Here is a 16,537-nt window from a genome sequence, read left to right on the forward strand (position 1 = left end):
AATAAGCCTTGGTGAGAATGGGAGTTGGTATGATCTTATCAAAACAGAGTCCCTTAAACTGTACTTGACAGTTAGTGTGTAGTAAACTATCACCATAATCAACCAACCAACCATGATCACAATCGCTTAAATACTCCTTAACAAAAAATTAAAAATTTTCTTTAATTAAATTCCACTCTCTCTCCAAGACAAAAACAACACTCGCTCCTTAAACATTTAATGCAATAAAAAGATAAGCTTAATAATGTATAAAATTTAATAAGTTATTAATTAAAATTACATTTATTTCAACACACTTAACCTCAAAACAGAGATAAAAAGGATGCAAAAATAAAAACGAACAAAAAACAAAAACTAAACAGAAATCTAAAGAAATGAAACGAAACGAATAAACATATTAAAAAGGAACAAAATCATTATAATCACATTAAAATTAATAGCTAATTAACCACACAGATTATCACTAAAGTAATATCTTACTTTATTCATACTACAACCCAAAAGAGTCTTAGGATTTTCTTTCTATTCTACTCTATTAGTAAAGAGGCAGAGGCGGCATGGCATATTGAGTGGCTGTGGTAGTAACCAGCAATAGTGCTGGCACTGCCAATGTATATTTCCACCTGCTTAAGGATGAAGACAAAAATCCAACAACAATAACATTTAATTCAACAAGAAAGTAAAATCACTTCTTTGGTTTTTCTTTCCACAAGCAAAAAAGTACTAAATTGAACTAAATGAAGTTAATTCATGTACACTCGCACACTGAGAGCTGGCAGCCGCAGCAACAATAGAAAACAACAAGGGGGAAACAACAAGTACAATAACAACATCAAGAAAATTATATAGAAGAGAAAGACGAAACAGCAGAGGCAAAAAAAAAGAGCAAACAAATGACAGGAAAAACTAATAATGTAAATGGAAAAACTCACCTGGTGTAAGGTTTTTATTAAAAGTACGTGATGTGTGTGTGTGTACGATTGTACTAACATTTGATGAAAATACTGTTGCAACAACAAAATGTCAAGATTCCAATAGGAAAACAGGTTGTAGTGGAAATGAGTGAAACTAGAAAAATAAACAGAGAGCATTGGGTTATATTGAGTGAAAGAGAAATAAACTTGAAAGAGAAAAATGAGTGATTCAAAGTAGGAATAAATAAATAGTGTATTAAAAAGAAACTAACTAACTAACTACCTAACTAACTCATTAACTAACTAAATAACTAACTAACTAACTAACTAACTAACTAACTAACTAACTAAGTAACTAACTAACTAACTAACTGACTAACTAACTAACTAACTAACTAACTAACTAACTAACTAACTAACTAACTAACTAACTAACTAACTAACTAACTAACTAACTAACTAACTAACTAACTGACTAACTAACTAACTGACTAACTAACTAACTAACTAACTAACTAACTAACTAACTAACTAATTAACTAGCTAACTAACCAAATAACTAATTAACTAACTAAATAACTAAATAATCTATCTATCAATCTATCTATCTATCTATCTATCTATCTATCTATCTATCTATCTATCTATCTATCTATCTATCTATCTATCTATCTATCTATCTATCTATCTATCTATCTATCTATCTATCTATCTATCTATCTATCTATCTATCTATCTAGCTATCTATCTATCTATCTATCTATCTATCTATCTATCTATCTATATATCTATCTATTTGCAGTTTTAAGACGTTCACTCTAGCCCCACAGAAAGATCCTTCCAGAAAAGAAATTTTGAAATATTTCAGCTTTAGGCAAAATTTATCGTTCTCATAAGGTCTAAAAAGTTCGGTGCCTATAATTGACATGAACGGTGGTGGATAATAATATAGTCCATAAACCTATATAAAAATACCAAATATAATATTAAACTTTTTAAAAAATAATTTTCATAAGAAAGAGAGAAACATCCACATCTTATGATAAACAAAAACCATCTGTAAACATAAACAAACCAAAAGATACCAAAAAAAAATTCCAATAAAAATGAGTAAAAAATCTTAGAGATACTTCAATAATAAAACAAATGGAATTGAAATACTCAATTTACTAGATACAAAATGTTGCAAGCAAGTTTGATCAAACCTGCAACAAAGACCTTATAGGAACAGATGGAATTTTCTAAGCACAAAGTTTGAGCAGCGAAAAAGAGTGTGTTCACAATAAGTTCGAAACGTTATGAAGACAATTTTATATTGTTTAGTGGTTGTCGGAATGACCTGTTCCTATATGAATTTAGTTTAGTGCTAGAGACCGGTTCGTACGTAACGTTTAAAGCAAAATTTTTATTAGTAGCGCGCTGTGTAAATAAAAGATACAAAAAAAATATTTATAGAAAGACAGACAAACCCACAAAAGAAGACCATAAAGCGCATGATATATGAAACGCTCGTGTTACAAGAACAGACAAGACAGACCGTTCTGAAGTTAAAAATGTATAAAAAATAATTTGTAGGTTTTTCCTAAAGGTTGTGCGAAAACAAAAAAAAAAAAACAGTTTTGATGAATGAAATTAAAGAAGACGATGTGCATGCATGTGCGTTGGTTTTCGGCTGGTTTTGATTACAAACACAAAATCGCGTGCGTTTAATTACGTGTTCTAAAGTTATGGATATGAAATTATGAAAAAAAAATTTTTTCTTTGAAGAAAAAAAAGAAAACTATTAAATTACCAAATAATTATTCGGGAAAATTATTAAGTTTTTAAGAAAAAATAAAAAAAAACCTACACCTAAAGAAAAATTGGTCAAGCAAAAATAAAAAAAAAACAAGTTTTAAAAGTTTAAGAAAAAAATTCATTTATAAAACAAAGAAATAAAGGAAAAAGTTTCTTAATAGATTTAAAACAAAAAATATGTTGTTTGCTATCAACAGACAACATCTGCCGCAAAACAAAACAACAAAAAAACTCAACCCCAAGCAACAAACAGCAACAACAATCAAACAACGTATCTTTAGCATCTACATACAATAAACAGCAAGTGCCACAAAGGAATTTCAACAACTAAATGTTGACAACATCTACAACAGCAACAACAACAACAACAACAAAAGTAACAAAAACGAACAAATAAAAACTATCAACGTCCTTCACCGCCTTCTTAAGTTGAAGTTGTTCGACGGACAACTTTGCCCAACAATCTGTTTAAAAAGAAAAATCTAGGCAAAATTATTTAGAAAGATAGAAAAATAAAAACTAAAAGAAAAACTTTGTAGAAAAATTCTTCCGCCTTAAAGAAAAGAAAAAAAAACCATCAGCATATCATCATCATCGTCATTTGTTGGTGTTTTTTTTTAGTTGCTATTTTTTTGGATTTTTGTTTGTTGTAAGTAACAGCCAACGTTCTGCTGTTTTGATCACGGTCTTAAGATTACAGTTTTTTGCAGCCAACAACACAGCAACATCATTGAGCAAAAAAAAAAAAGTTGTTACTTAAAGTTTGTTTTTCCATATAAGTTACCCGTTTTGCTTATCTAGTGGCCTTAAATTTACTTGTTAACTGATTTGTTTTTGTTGTTTCTTGTTTTTCACTCAATCTCGACCAACACCCGCTTTTTTTGTTCAAATTTCCACAATAAAAAAAATTTAAAAACATTTTGTGCTTAAAGAACAATTTTTAACATTATAAAGTAATCAAGAAAGTTTCCACTTGTACTCGTCTTAATACCACGTAACTATTTCTGGGTTGTGCCCCATTACAACAACAACAATAACAACACCAGCAACAACAACAACAGCAGCAACAAAAAAGTAGCAAGTGCAATATTCTTGTACAACTAAAAAGAATTATAATAATCAAGTATTTATGAAAAAAAAAAAAGTTTTGCAAGAAAAACTCTCTAAACAACAAAAAAGAAAGAAAGAAAAAGTTTAAAGGAAATTATATAAAAAAAAATCTTTTAGAAAAATATCAAACTTTGCCAAGTGTAACAACACCATCATCATCATCAGCATGATCTAGTGTTAAAGGTAACAAACCATCAGCCAACGTTTAATAATTTGTTGCAAATACCAGAAAAAAGAAAAGTTTGCAATAAAAAAACGGAAGTTCAACAATTTGAAATTTTTCTATATTTTTCCATTCTTTGTGTAACGGAAAGTGTTAGTTAAGAAAAAAAATATTATAATAAGCAAAAAGTAAAATAATAAATAAAAGAAGAAAGTAAAAAAAGAAAAGAGCAAAATAAAGTTTTATTTAAAAAAAAGAAAACCCTCAAATTATAAGGTTAAATTGTTGCCGACCTTTAATTTAAAGCAACTACTACCAACATCAAAACAACAACGACAACAGCAACTGAAAAAGTTTTCAACATAATTTTTTGTGGCTAAAAGTTAAAAATAACAAAAATATCTATCTAGCTTGTGGATTAAGTAAATGAAAACAACAATTTAATAAAACTCAACTTTAAATAATTTCATTTTTTTAAAAAAGGTAAGTTATGGAAGATAATTTCTTTAAATAAAACAGTTTGTTAAAGATGAAGAGGAAAATTTTAAATTTATGTTTCCCACTATAAAATGTAGTTAAATTAAACTCAAGTAGAAATATTTAGAGAAAAACTTAAGTTTATTAATAAAATATTAAAATCATATCCGATTTAACACAATATTGATAAAAACCCCCATATAGTGCTCTATGAATCCAGCAACTTAGTTTCCTGCACGTAGTTGTTAAGAATTAAGATCAATTGGAAACTCTCTGATATTTAAAGTTTTCCGTTTTTTAGATAGGAACTAATAACTTGTCGCAAACCAAAACCTCTTAGTTTGATATCTCGGCCTAAACGGTTTTGTAGAATAAATTTTGCACATACATAGTAACATTTTAATACATCTATTATAACACAAACTTTAAAAATTTTATAAAAGGAAATCAAATTTGTCCCCTCTCCTGCAGGATACGTGTTTTTCTATCGTTATGTGATCTATCACTGCAAATCAAAAACCCTGTCTATGTATGTCAAATCACAAAAGATCTTGTAGTTATTGTCAAAAATGTCACATTACACACACACGCACACGGTTAACAATCATTCAAAAGATTTCAATGTCACGTACATAATTTTATAATCTCTTGTCACCGAATATATAAAAGGCACGTCCTTTAATGTTATGATTGATAAAAGAAAGGACCTTACATGATATACATATTGTTGCATTTATTTTAGCAACATCTGCTGATCGGTTTCTTTTTATATATCACAGTCCGATCTATTGTTTAAACTGTAATGTGGACTACAACTTAAACTACAGTAAGAACTATAGTTTTACCCGGCCTATAGATTAAATTGTAGTCCTAACTGCAAAAAAAAACTTTACTGCAGTCTCTACTATTATTTAACTATGGTCCTTCTATAGTCTGGACTAAAATCTCTACTATACGATGGTCTCTCCTACAACCTAAACAATCGTGCGCACTTTTAGACTGGATTATAGCTAAAATGTGGACTATAGACCACATTCTTAAGTACTTACACTTCAGTTCTAGTTCTGATCTAGGTTAGTTATAGTTCAGTTCTAGTTTAATTCTAGTTCAGTTCTAGTTCAATTCTAGTTCAGTTCTAGTTCAGTTCTAGTTCATTTCTAGTTCAGTTCCAGTTCAGTTCTAGTTCAGTTCTAGTTCAGTTCTAGTTCAGTTCTAGTTCAGTTCTAGTTCAGTTCTAGTTCAGTTCTGGTTCAGTTCTAGTTTAGTTCTAGTTTAGTTCTAGTTCAGTTCTAGTTCAGTTCTAGTTCAGTTCTAGTTCTAGTTCAGTTCTAGTTCAGTTCTAGTTCAGTTCTAGTTCAGTTCTAGTTCAGTTCTAGTTCAGTTCTAGTTCAGTTCTAGTTCAGTTCTAGTTCAGTTCTAGTTCAGTTCTAGTTCAGTTCTAGTTCAGTTCTAGTTCAGTTCTAGTTCTAGTTCAGTTCTAGTTCAGTTCTAGTTCAGTTCTAGTTCAGTTCTAGTTCAGTTCTAGTTCAGTTCTAGTTCAGTTCTAGTTCAGTTCTAGTTCAGTTCTAGTTCAGTTCTAGTTCTCTTCTAGTTCAGTTCTACTTCTACTTCTAGTTCATTTCTAGTTTAGTTTTAGTCTATAGTCGACACAACAATATTTGCTTTGGTCTTAACTATGATCTCAACTACAGTATAATATGTATTCCTACCTTTAATGTAGACAGTTTTCTCAGCTACAAATAGTGCTATATACTTAGCTATGGCCGGTACTTTAGTCTCTATTTTATTGAGGACTATAGTCTAAATAATAAACTCATCTATGGTCTTTTATAATCTTAACTATAGAGTAAAATATAGTCGGGACTACAATCCATTGTACAAAAAATCAATAACCTGATGATTTTTTCCACAAAGTCTAGTTCTTGTATGCCTTAGAGAATCTTAAAATCTTAAACTTTACACGAATATTCCCAGAAAAATATTATCAGATTTGCATATGTTTTTTTTTTGTTCGATCAAACAATTTCTATTTTCAAACTAAATAATTTTCCATATTATTTTCTTCAAAGCCCTCAAGTATTTATTTATATGTATGTATATCTATCATTGAGAGTGTGTTTGTGTATTTTGCTAAACGTGTGGGTGTCCTTTCTAAAGAAATATATACATATTTTCATACAAAATTAAATTCGATATTTTACTTTTTTTCCCGGTAAGAATTAGATATTATTTTACAAGTATTATAACTTCCCTGTGGCCTTTAGGAAATTTGAGGTGTTATTTGAGATTATAAATTAAGCTCATTTTGTTTCAATTAGTTTGGGGAGAGGGGCTGGTAGGTTTATAGTTTAAAGCAAAAGATAGATACATATAAAACATGATGTATCTGGGGGTATTAGTGGAAGCATTTAGTGGGATAAAGTAGAATATGTACTAAACACACAACATTGATAATTAATTTCCTTTCAACTGTTTAATAAAGAGAAGATTAAAATTAATTGTTAACAGACGAGGGAGATAGAGGATAAATTTGTATTAAATACTTATTAATTTTATAGGGGCGGTGTTTTTGTTACATAAATATAAAAGTATGAGTTCTTTATATTAATAAAAAGAATTTAGAGATATCTTAAGCTGAAGAAGCATTTGTCTTAATTTTAGAATTATTATTCAATGTTTGCTGGGTAACTTTTTCAAAAGGTTCTTATTATTCGTTTTGAATATTTATTATCTAAATAAAAGAAATCAACAGAGGTGTGAAAATTACTCAACTAAACAGGACAATAACATCCATCCTCTACAATTTAAAACCATTGAAACCATTTAGATGTTCTTCAAGAAAAAGAAAAATAAAAAGAAGTCTTTAAATTAAGAACAAAAACAAAACAAAAAATACATAAAAATGCTGGCTTTTGTTTGAATTTCCGCTTATGGCTCATAAAGAAATATTAAAGACATATAAAAATATATCAGCAACAACAATAACAAAAAAAAAAAACAGCAACAATAAGACAATAATAACGCACAAATATAAAAAAGGTCTTATTATTTTAATATCAAAGTGTTGTTGTTTTTGTATGTTTAAATGAGAACATAAGTGTGTGTGTGTGTGGTAGGTAAACATTGACATCTTCTTCTCAAGTGTGTGCGTATGTTTGTTTATCATATATTTTGGTTTTTTATTAAGGATGATGGTGTCCTTTTACTCTACTTATGGTTATTATTGTTATTGTGGTTGTTGTTTGTTTTTATTATTTATTTTTCTCATCTTAAAGGCAAATATATAAATACATAGATATGAAAGCAACAATACTATTACACAAATAAACATGTAAGAAATTATAGTAAGGCGAGGCCGACCATATAATACCCTACATCTGTTACAACAATAAAATATGATTTAATTTTTATAATAAAGCATTTAAGTTGAATTGTACCTTTGCCTCAGATATACATAAGTCATTTATTGTTGAATGAAATTGTGGACATTTAAGTCAAATTTTTAAGGGAACTTTTTATGGGGACTTAGATCAAATGAGGCCCTATAGTTATAAAGTTCATGAGGATCATCAAGGCTAGTATTGAACTCAGTTTTACAGCTTTTTGTCAAGATACGATTATATTAAACATAATTATTAACTTAAAAGCCCTACTCGGCGGGTTCAGTTGTATGGAGGCTAGGTGAAATAATGGACCGATGTTAACCATTTTCAATAGACTTCGTCTACGGTATCATAAAAGACCATGTGCCAAATTTTATAGAATTATCTCCAAAATTGCGACCTGTACATGGTTTACAAACCCATATAAAAAGGGTTCAGTTGTATGGTGGCTAGGTGAAATAATTGACCGATCTTAACCTTTTTCAATAGGCTTCATCCCTGGGGCGATAGAAAATCCTGTACCAAATTTCATTAATTATTTTCAAAATTGCGTCCTGCAGTTTGATAACAAAGTTTACATGGGCGGACGGACGGACATAGTTAAATCGTCTCAGATAATGATTCTGAGCCGATTGGTGGGTATAGGACCAATATTATTAACATCAACACATACCCAATATAACCTCACCACTAAAGTAGTGTAGGGTATAAAAAATATGTAGAAGTAAGATATTGTTTGTGTGTGTGTGTTTAGTCCTTATTATATTGTATTTAACAACAAATAGCGCTGAATTTAAAATTTTGTTAAATATTTTGATTTAACCAGTAAGCGATTATAGTCAGTCGATCATGACCGATATGATGCCCTAAAATAGTTGTGCGAAAATCTGCAATAAAATATGATTTATCTTAAGTTTGATATAAATATTTAAGTAATTTATTTATTAAAAATTGTTTATCTAAATGAGTGTTTATACGGGCGATTAGATCAAATATTGTTCGATTCCAACAAAAATTAGTTGGAGAGACTATATAAAAGTTTGTTATTTCGAATTTCAAATTCAGTCCCAGTCCAGTGGGCGTTTGGTAAAATAATGAAAATCAATAGGATTCGTCCTTGGTAATACGTGTACCAAATATCATAGAATTTTCATAAATATTGATTTGATTACAAAATCAATATGGACAAACAGACATAATATAATCGGCTCGGAAAATTATTGTTAGCCGATAAGCTGAGTATAGGACCATTATTTTTAAACGTTACCAATCCAATATACCATCCTCTCTGAAGTGGTGTAGGTTATGAAACACACACATACACATTGTCACTTATGAAAGCAAATATTTTTTGAGGGTAGAGAAAGAGAGAGAAGTTTGTTTGAGATTTTATAAGATAAATAAATGTGCGTTAATACGTTGATAAACAGTTTTTAAACGTAAATTCAAATGTCTTAAGATATATTTTTGCGGAATATCCGGGAGTTGGTTCATATTGAGAGATATAAAACTAAGAAAGTTCTGTGAAATAGTTTAAAGATAAATTTATACGTTATTAATGAGTCTTTAGGAGTCTTTTTTGCTATATTGTTCCTTTTGCGGCAATCTTATAATCTGAAATATTTCATTTAAACTTTGAACTTTTAAAACCTACTCTTCCTATGAAATTTGCATCAATGTTAGTAGTAGTTTAGACACAATATGTCCACTAGATCGGTAAAGAACTCTCTGAGTTACAGTGACATTGCAAAACAGTTCTTTCTTCTTATGTACACATGTAATTTAATACCTATTTTTTTATCAAGATTTGATTGATCCCTAGATCCCTTTTTTATCTGCTGGCTTCGAACAATTTTACTTGGGGAGTTTCCTGAGTCTTTAGTGTGAATCGAACCTATGAACTCCTTCCGTATAGATTAAAATACTACCCTTGAACATACATAGGTACACTTTAAAAAATTCCTACTCTTCTCGCATGTCGTTGTCATTACCACCTAAGGCGATAACAAAGTTTCTTGTGTGATTCGAACCCATGACCTGTTATTACTAACGCACTAACATAGGATCACTCTGAAGAATGCGCTCTCTTCGCTATTCAATTATGAGTTGATCATCATCATTAACACTTGAAGTAGATCAGAGCGATAACTGTTGATTGGCTCTAGACTGTTCTACATGTCTTTTGAACTGGTTAAAAGCTTTTATTACATCTGAAAACTCTTCCGTAATGAGGTTGTGGTTTGACTAGTGGGAACTAAAGAGCACTTCACATGATTACTTTTTACGTACGTAAAATCTAATTAAATCTCTTCCGTATAAAGAAAGAAGAATAAAAGACGTATGATTAATATTTTTTGTGTTTATACGATTTATATAAAACAATAACAAAGAAAGATGGAAACAGCTGTTTCACTTTTTTTGTATGTGTTTACATAAAAATTTATCCCTGATCTAATGTGACCTGCTTGCTTTTTGAATCATTTCAAAAACTGAAGAGAGCCATACGACTGTCAAATTTTTCATTCGTATTCTCTCTCAATGCGTGATGATTTCATTACATATTGCGTTTATACGATCTCATCCGTTCTTTTCTACACAAATTTTGACAGATCATGTATTACTTGTGTGATCGTGTAAAGCCGGCTTAACTAAAACAATTACTGTATGTGCAGTAGAGATATTTCTATTAAAAATGTTACTCTAACCTAACCGTTTGAGGTTCCCAACTTCTTCAGTCTGACTAAACATCCCAAGAGTACAAATATAACATTCCCAAAATCTGGCATATTATGCTCTAGATTATCGTGGTTCCTTATGTAATATACTAATATGGTTTTATTTTTATACACATTTAATAGAAGAAGGGGTTGGTTGTTTAACGGCTTAAACATGTATTTGTATATGTGACAGAATGTTTATGTGTATTTTCTTTAGTTCGCTAGTTGTTGTATGATTTATCCTGGACAAAAACAACTTTTTATAAAATGTAAAAGTTTGTTGTAGTTTATTTTTTTTGTGTGCAATATAATACTTCATTTTAAAATAAAATATATCAACATATATGTTTGTACTTGTTTAAGGTATTTTGAGGTTTTTTTTTGTCGTTTGAGTTGTGAAAATATTTGCACTGTTAGGTAAAAACAGGGAAGATAACTAAAAGAACTTTATTAACTCAAACAATAAAACATTTAAAATTTTCAATTCTAAACAAGTTTAGCTCTAAGTATTTCTCTTGGCATTCTTCTCCTGTTTGCATATTCATCATAAAGACCCAAAGACACACTGTGACAGACGGACATAAATTCAAATGTACTTACGTATGTGGTACAAGTATACTCGTACTTGTTTGCATAATAATTTAAAGAATGTTAAAATGGAAGTTCCCTTTTTTTAAACCACTTTTAGTTTGTAAACTCCTAAACGAATAAGTATGTATGTATGTATGCATATCGGTGTGTGGAACCTAAATATGTCATCATTTTTATGTTTAACACTTAGTTTGATGAACACAACAAAAAAAAAAAAATCCATCTGTTTTTTTATTTTCTATATTTTAGCACTTTGAGGTTTTAAAGGTTTCCTCTTACCCCAAAAAACAGATTGCTAGAATAGAGGGATAGAGGGAATCAGAGTTACGTCAGGCAAACATGACCAAAGACCAGAACATATTAACATGCATACATGTGTACAAGTTAAGGACTTGATACCATTTTTCAATGCCTTAATACACCCCAAAAAGAAATTATATTAAATTTAAAAGTGTGATGTTGTTGTATTTATTACGTATGCTAACACGTAGTGGCATTAACTATTTGTGAAAGGGGAGTAATATTAGTTAGTTAGGAGATGTGTGAGGGAATTTGGACATTAAAAGAAAAACGTGTGAATGTAAAGTGAATTTAAGATAAATATTTGTAGCGAGACTTTTTAGATAAGCTTTCGATCAATATTGGATACATTAATGCATAAAGCAAACACTCTTTATTCAGCAAAAGCATATTTTTACGGCTGCTAATGCTTTTGATCAAAAACATGGCTAAACTGCTGTGTTTAACGGCATGTGTCTTTCTCTCACGATTTAACCACGATCCCTATTCGTATAAATGTTGTGGATCAAACATAAACACTTTATATTTCAAAATTTCGAAAGCTTTTTTTTTCAGTTAATAAACCACTTCGACTTTACTTTTTTATACTGTATGTGGCCGATATGAAACTTTCAAAAATTGTATAACAGTTATAATCCCATCAGCAATTTTAAGTTATTTTTATGCCGTCAGAAACGAGATGATTCCGTTAAAGCTTCCGATTTTTTTTTTAATTAAACTTTAAACTTAAATTCTTATTTTTATTTTTTTTTTTTAAATTCTATCTCAACTTCTATAAATATATATTTTTCCTTCAAATCATATTATTCCCCTAAAAATTGAATCAGTTTTTTATAGATGCATGACAAAAATTCCACTTTTTAAATAAAATTCGATTTTTATAAGAAAACAGTTTAATTTCTTCGGTTTTGTCTTTTTTTCTTAAAAAAATGGAATTGATATAAATGAATTTATAGTAGGGCATGGTCAACCATATGATACCCTACATTTTCACCCTTAAGTCAGGGGAGTTCGTGTGGGGGTTAGGTTCATAAAGAACTTTCTACTAGAATCTCAGTTCTTCGCAAAATATTCGATCTTGTAGTATAAAATAAGTTAGTTCTGCAGTTCGTTAGTTAGTTGGTTGGTTGGTTGGTTGGTTGGTTAGGTAGTTAGTTAGTTAGGTAGTTAGTTAGGTAGTTAATTAGTTAATTAGTTAGTTAGTTAGTTAGTTAGTTCGTTAGTTAGTCAGTTAGTCAGTTAGTCAATTAGTTAGTTAGTTAGTTAGTTAGTTAGTTAGTTAGTTAGTTAGTTAGTCTGTTAGTCAGTTAGTTAGTTAGTTAGTCAGATAGTTAGTTAGTTAGTTAGTTAGTTAGATAGTTAGTTAGTCTGTTAGTCAGTCAGTTAGTTAGTTAGTTAGTTAGTTAGTTAGTTAAATAGTTATTTAGTCAGTTAGTCAGATAGTTAGTTAGTTAGTTAGTTAGTTAGTTAGTTAGTTAGTTAGTTAGTTAGTTAGTTAGTCAGCCAGATAGTTAGTTAGTCAGTTAGTCAGATAGTTAGTTAGTTAGTTAGATAGATACATAAATAGAATTCTTAAGTTGCACCCTAGCAGCAACATGGTTATGACATGAACTTACTCAGCATCTTACTTTTCAATGACTACTACCACCCATCCCCATTACTAGTTTAGAGTTAAGACTTGCAAATATTGCATGAAATATGTAATTACTTTCTTTTCAAGATTTTCATACTGCTTTCGACTTTAAACCTTTCCGCAAAGGCCGTATCCTTATTGTCCACTTTTTGTTGAAAACAAAACTGCTTACCTATTATCTTATACAAAGGCGACTTCACTATTATTTAACTAACTCCTTATTTGTAAGCGAGCGTAGTATTTACACGCTTTCGGTGTCATTACTGCCAAAAATTCGATCTTAAGACCAAAAATGCTATTGCGTAGGTAAATTTTAACATTTTAGCTTTTACTGGGACATGTTAATATTCGTTTTTGACCGACTAGAGGTCTATATCTGTTAAATTGGGGGGTAAGAGAGGCAGTGGTAAAAATTATGGGTATACATACATAAAAAATAACCCTTAATAAATTTGCATACCTTTTATATAAAATCTACAATAATAAAACAGACACATGAAAAAAACGAACCTAAGGAAAACCTGCAAAAATATAAAAAATTATATTGAATTTCACAAAATTTCAATACTTTCAACAACATTTTAGAATAAAAGAAATGACAATACGGCACAATACAAAACAACATCATGTCATTAAATATATTGTGGCACGTTTCACACAAAAATAAAAAATATACAAAAAAAAAACAAGAACTTTAGAGAAAACGTAACAGGAACCAAAAAAAGTGTGAAATAAAAAAAAATAAATAAATAAAACACATGAAATATATATTCCAAAGAAATTTCTCGCCTCTTGACAATATAATTTGAACACTTTAACACCGGCATGTTATTTTTGGCATTTTTATTTTTTGGCAAAACAACAAGGAAAACAATAAATGTTAAAGCTAAACAAAAGAAGCCTGTTATGGCCCCCTGTTTGTTTGTTTCTGCCTTTTCCTAGGAAACTAATTTAACAAATATACTTTTAAAATTTGTTGAAAAAAAAAAAACTTTTTTTTACAAAAAGTCGTTATTTGTATAAAATTTCTTGAAACAGTTAGAGGTATTGTTGTTACCTTTAGACAGGGCTGTCTAATTTGAACGCCATTTGTTTGTTTTTGTTTCTAAATAATTCACCAACTGTCAAAAAACAAATAAAAAGCTTAAGTAAATTTATTTGTAAAGTGTTTCTCATATTTGCTTTTTTTTTCAAAAAATAATAAACATTTTTATTTTCATCTACTTCTAGGTAGTAAATTATGTTTGATGTTTTGTTTTGTAAGTTTCATAATTTAATGACAGGTCATCTTTTAGTTAAATAAACAGCAAACTGACAGCAAATGTATTTCTCTCTCTCTCTCTCTCTCTTGCTTGCTTGCTAGCTTGTCAAATAGTTTAGTTTCTTTTTTAAGTAGACTTTTCCTGTAGTTTATTTTAAATTACTTTAAATTTTAGAAATTGTCTTAATATTATGTTGTAGTGTTCACATTAACCCAAAATAGTTTTCTTTCTTGTGTTTGGTTTTAAAGTTTAAAACAGTTAAAATGTTGTTAAAGTGTTACTTTTTTTTGTTATAATGAGCTTAATGATTTAAGTTTTTTCTTAAGCCATTAAGTAGAAAAGTAGAAATTTATATATATTTTTTTTAGTAAATTAAATTTTATGAAAAAAAAAATACTTAATGGCTTTATTATAAGAAAAAAAAAACTAACTGCAAAGGTAATAACAATTTGTAATTAGTTACTAACAAGACATATTAATTTGTTTGACTACTAGTTTCTTATTATTTTCGAACAAATATGTCGGGGAGCTTAAAATAATCTCACGCTAGGTAATTAATTTAATGGATTAAAATAATTAGATTATAATTTGTAAAGCAATGTTAACAATTTGCTCATTTTCAGCTTAATTTTAGGAAAGTTAAGCTTGCTTTAAAATTGAACGCAAAATGGTAAATAGTCCACACAGAAGTCTAGTAAAGTCTTAAAACCAGTCTATAGTCAAGTCTACAGTCTAGTCAATAGTCTAGTCTATAGTGTAGTCTATTGTCTAGTCTATAGTGTAGTCTATAGTCTAGTCTATAGTCTAGTCTATAGTCTAGTCTATAGTCTAGTCTATAGTCTAGTCTATAGTCTAGTCTATAGTCAAGTCTATAGCCTAGTCTATAGTCTAGTCTATAGTCTAGTCTATAGTATAGTCTAGTCTATAGTATAGTCTAGTCTATAGTTTAGTCTATAGTCTAGTCTATAGTGTAGACCATAATAGTCTAGCTTATAGTCTAATATATAATCTAGTATATAGTCTAGTCTGTAGTCTGTTCTATAAGCTAGTTTAAAATCTTGTCAATAGCCTAGTCTACAATCTAGTTTATTTCCTAATCTACAGTCTAGTAGTTACTCTAATACATAGTCTATTCAATAGTTTAGTCTATAGTTTACTCAATAGTTTAGCCTATAGCCTAGTCAATAGTTTGGTCTATAGTTTAGTATGTAGTCTATTCTAAATTATGGTCTATAGTCTATAGTCCAGTCTATATTTTATTATATAGTCTACAATGGTCTATTCTACAGTCTAGTGCCTTGTGTCGTCTTAATTAATATTTCATATTTGCAGGTTATAAAGTTTTTTTTAGTCTAGCCTATCTTCTAGTTCTACATTTAAATATTTGTTCTGTTAATATTATTAATTATTTATTTATCTTTTCTTTCTTTTTACAGGTAATCTAACAAAAATGATGTTTATAATTAAGTAAGTGCTTTAAGTTTGGACTTTAAATTAAAATTTTGAGTTTTACTACATCAGATTATTTTTTTTTTTAGAATTGTGGGTTAAAAAGTTTAAAGTTTTGAGTTCGCAATAAAAATTAAAGAAACCTTTCCATTTAAACAAAAATTGCTATCAAAATACTTTTTAGCGAGCTATGCCTGCCACTTTTGTTGAGTGATTTTTAATTTGTTTCATACCATCCTGTCATTATTTCCTCATTTGCTTAACCACTCTATCATGGAGTCAGAAAGAAAACAAAAAAAGAAATATGAAATTTATTTATATAAAGAAAAGGACTAAGGAAATATTTGGCATAAACATGTGTTCGTTTGGTCTTAAACAAAATTGGTTTTTGTTTTCAGGCTGACATTTAAAATATACGAGGTTACTTAAACACTTGCACACAACACACACACTTAAATAAACATATACATGTTAAATCCCAAAATTCATTCTCAAATCATGAATATGTAGTTTTTCTTTGACTCGAGGGCTTCTTTGACTTAAAATCATTTTTGCACAAAGTTTACTATTTATATTTAACTATTTTCTTTTCTCCATTCTTGCTATCTGCCCACTCATATGGTGGTGGAATCACTCACTGATGAACATCATGCTGTTGCTGATGATGATGATGTTGAGCATGATATGGATAATACACGTAATTTTTGTTTAGTAGACGCACGAAAAAAAAAGAAAAATATA

General features: G+C 29.2%; 1 protein-coding gene across 1 annotated transcript in view; it reads left to right on the forward strand.

Annotated features, from left to right (window-relative positions):
• Positions 1–2,770: 2,770 nt before the first annotated feature.
• The window catches only part of LOC111680566 (lateral signaling target protein 2 homolog), a 74,243-nt gene continuing 60,476 nt past the window's right edge, over positions 2,771–16,537 (forward strand). The window contains exon 1 of the mRNA XM_046952995.1: positions 2,771–4,467. The gene's annotated coding sequence lies outside the window, so the exon portion shown is untranslated. The remainder of the gene's footprint in view (positions 4,468–16,537) is intronic.

The sequence above is a fragment of the Lucilia cuprina genome, chromosome 5 (genome assembly GCF_022045245.1).
Source record: "Lucilia cuprina isolate Lc7/37 chromosome 5, ASM2204524v1, whole genome shotgun sequence".
In the NCBI taxonomy this organism is placed as follows: domain Eukaryota; kingdom Metazoa; phylum Arthropoda; class Insecta; order Diptera; family Calliphoridae; genus Lucilia; species Lucilia cuprina.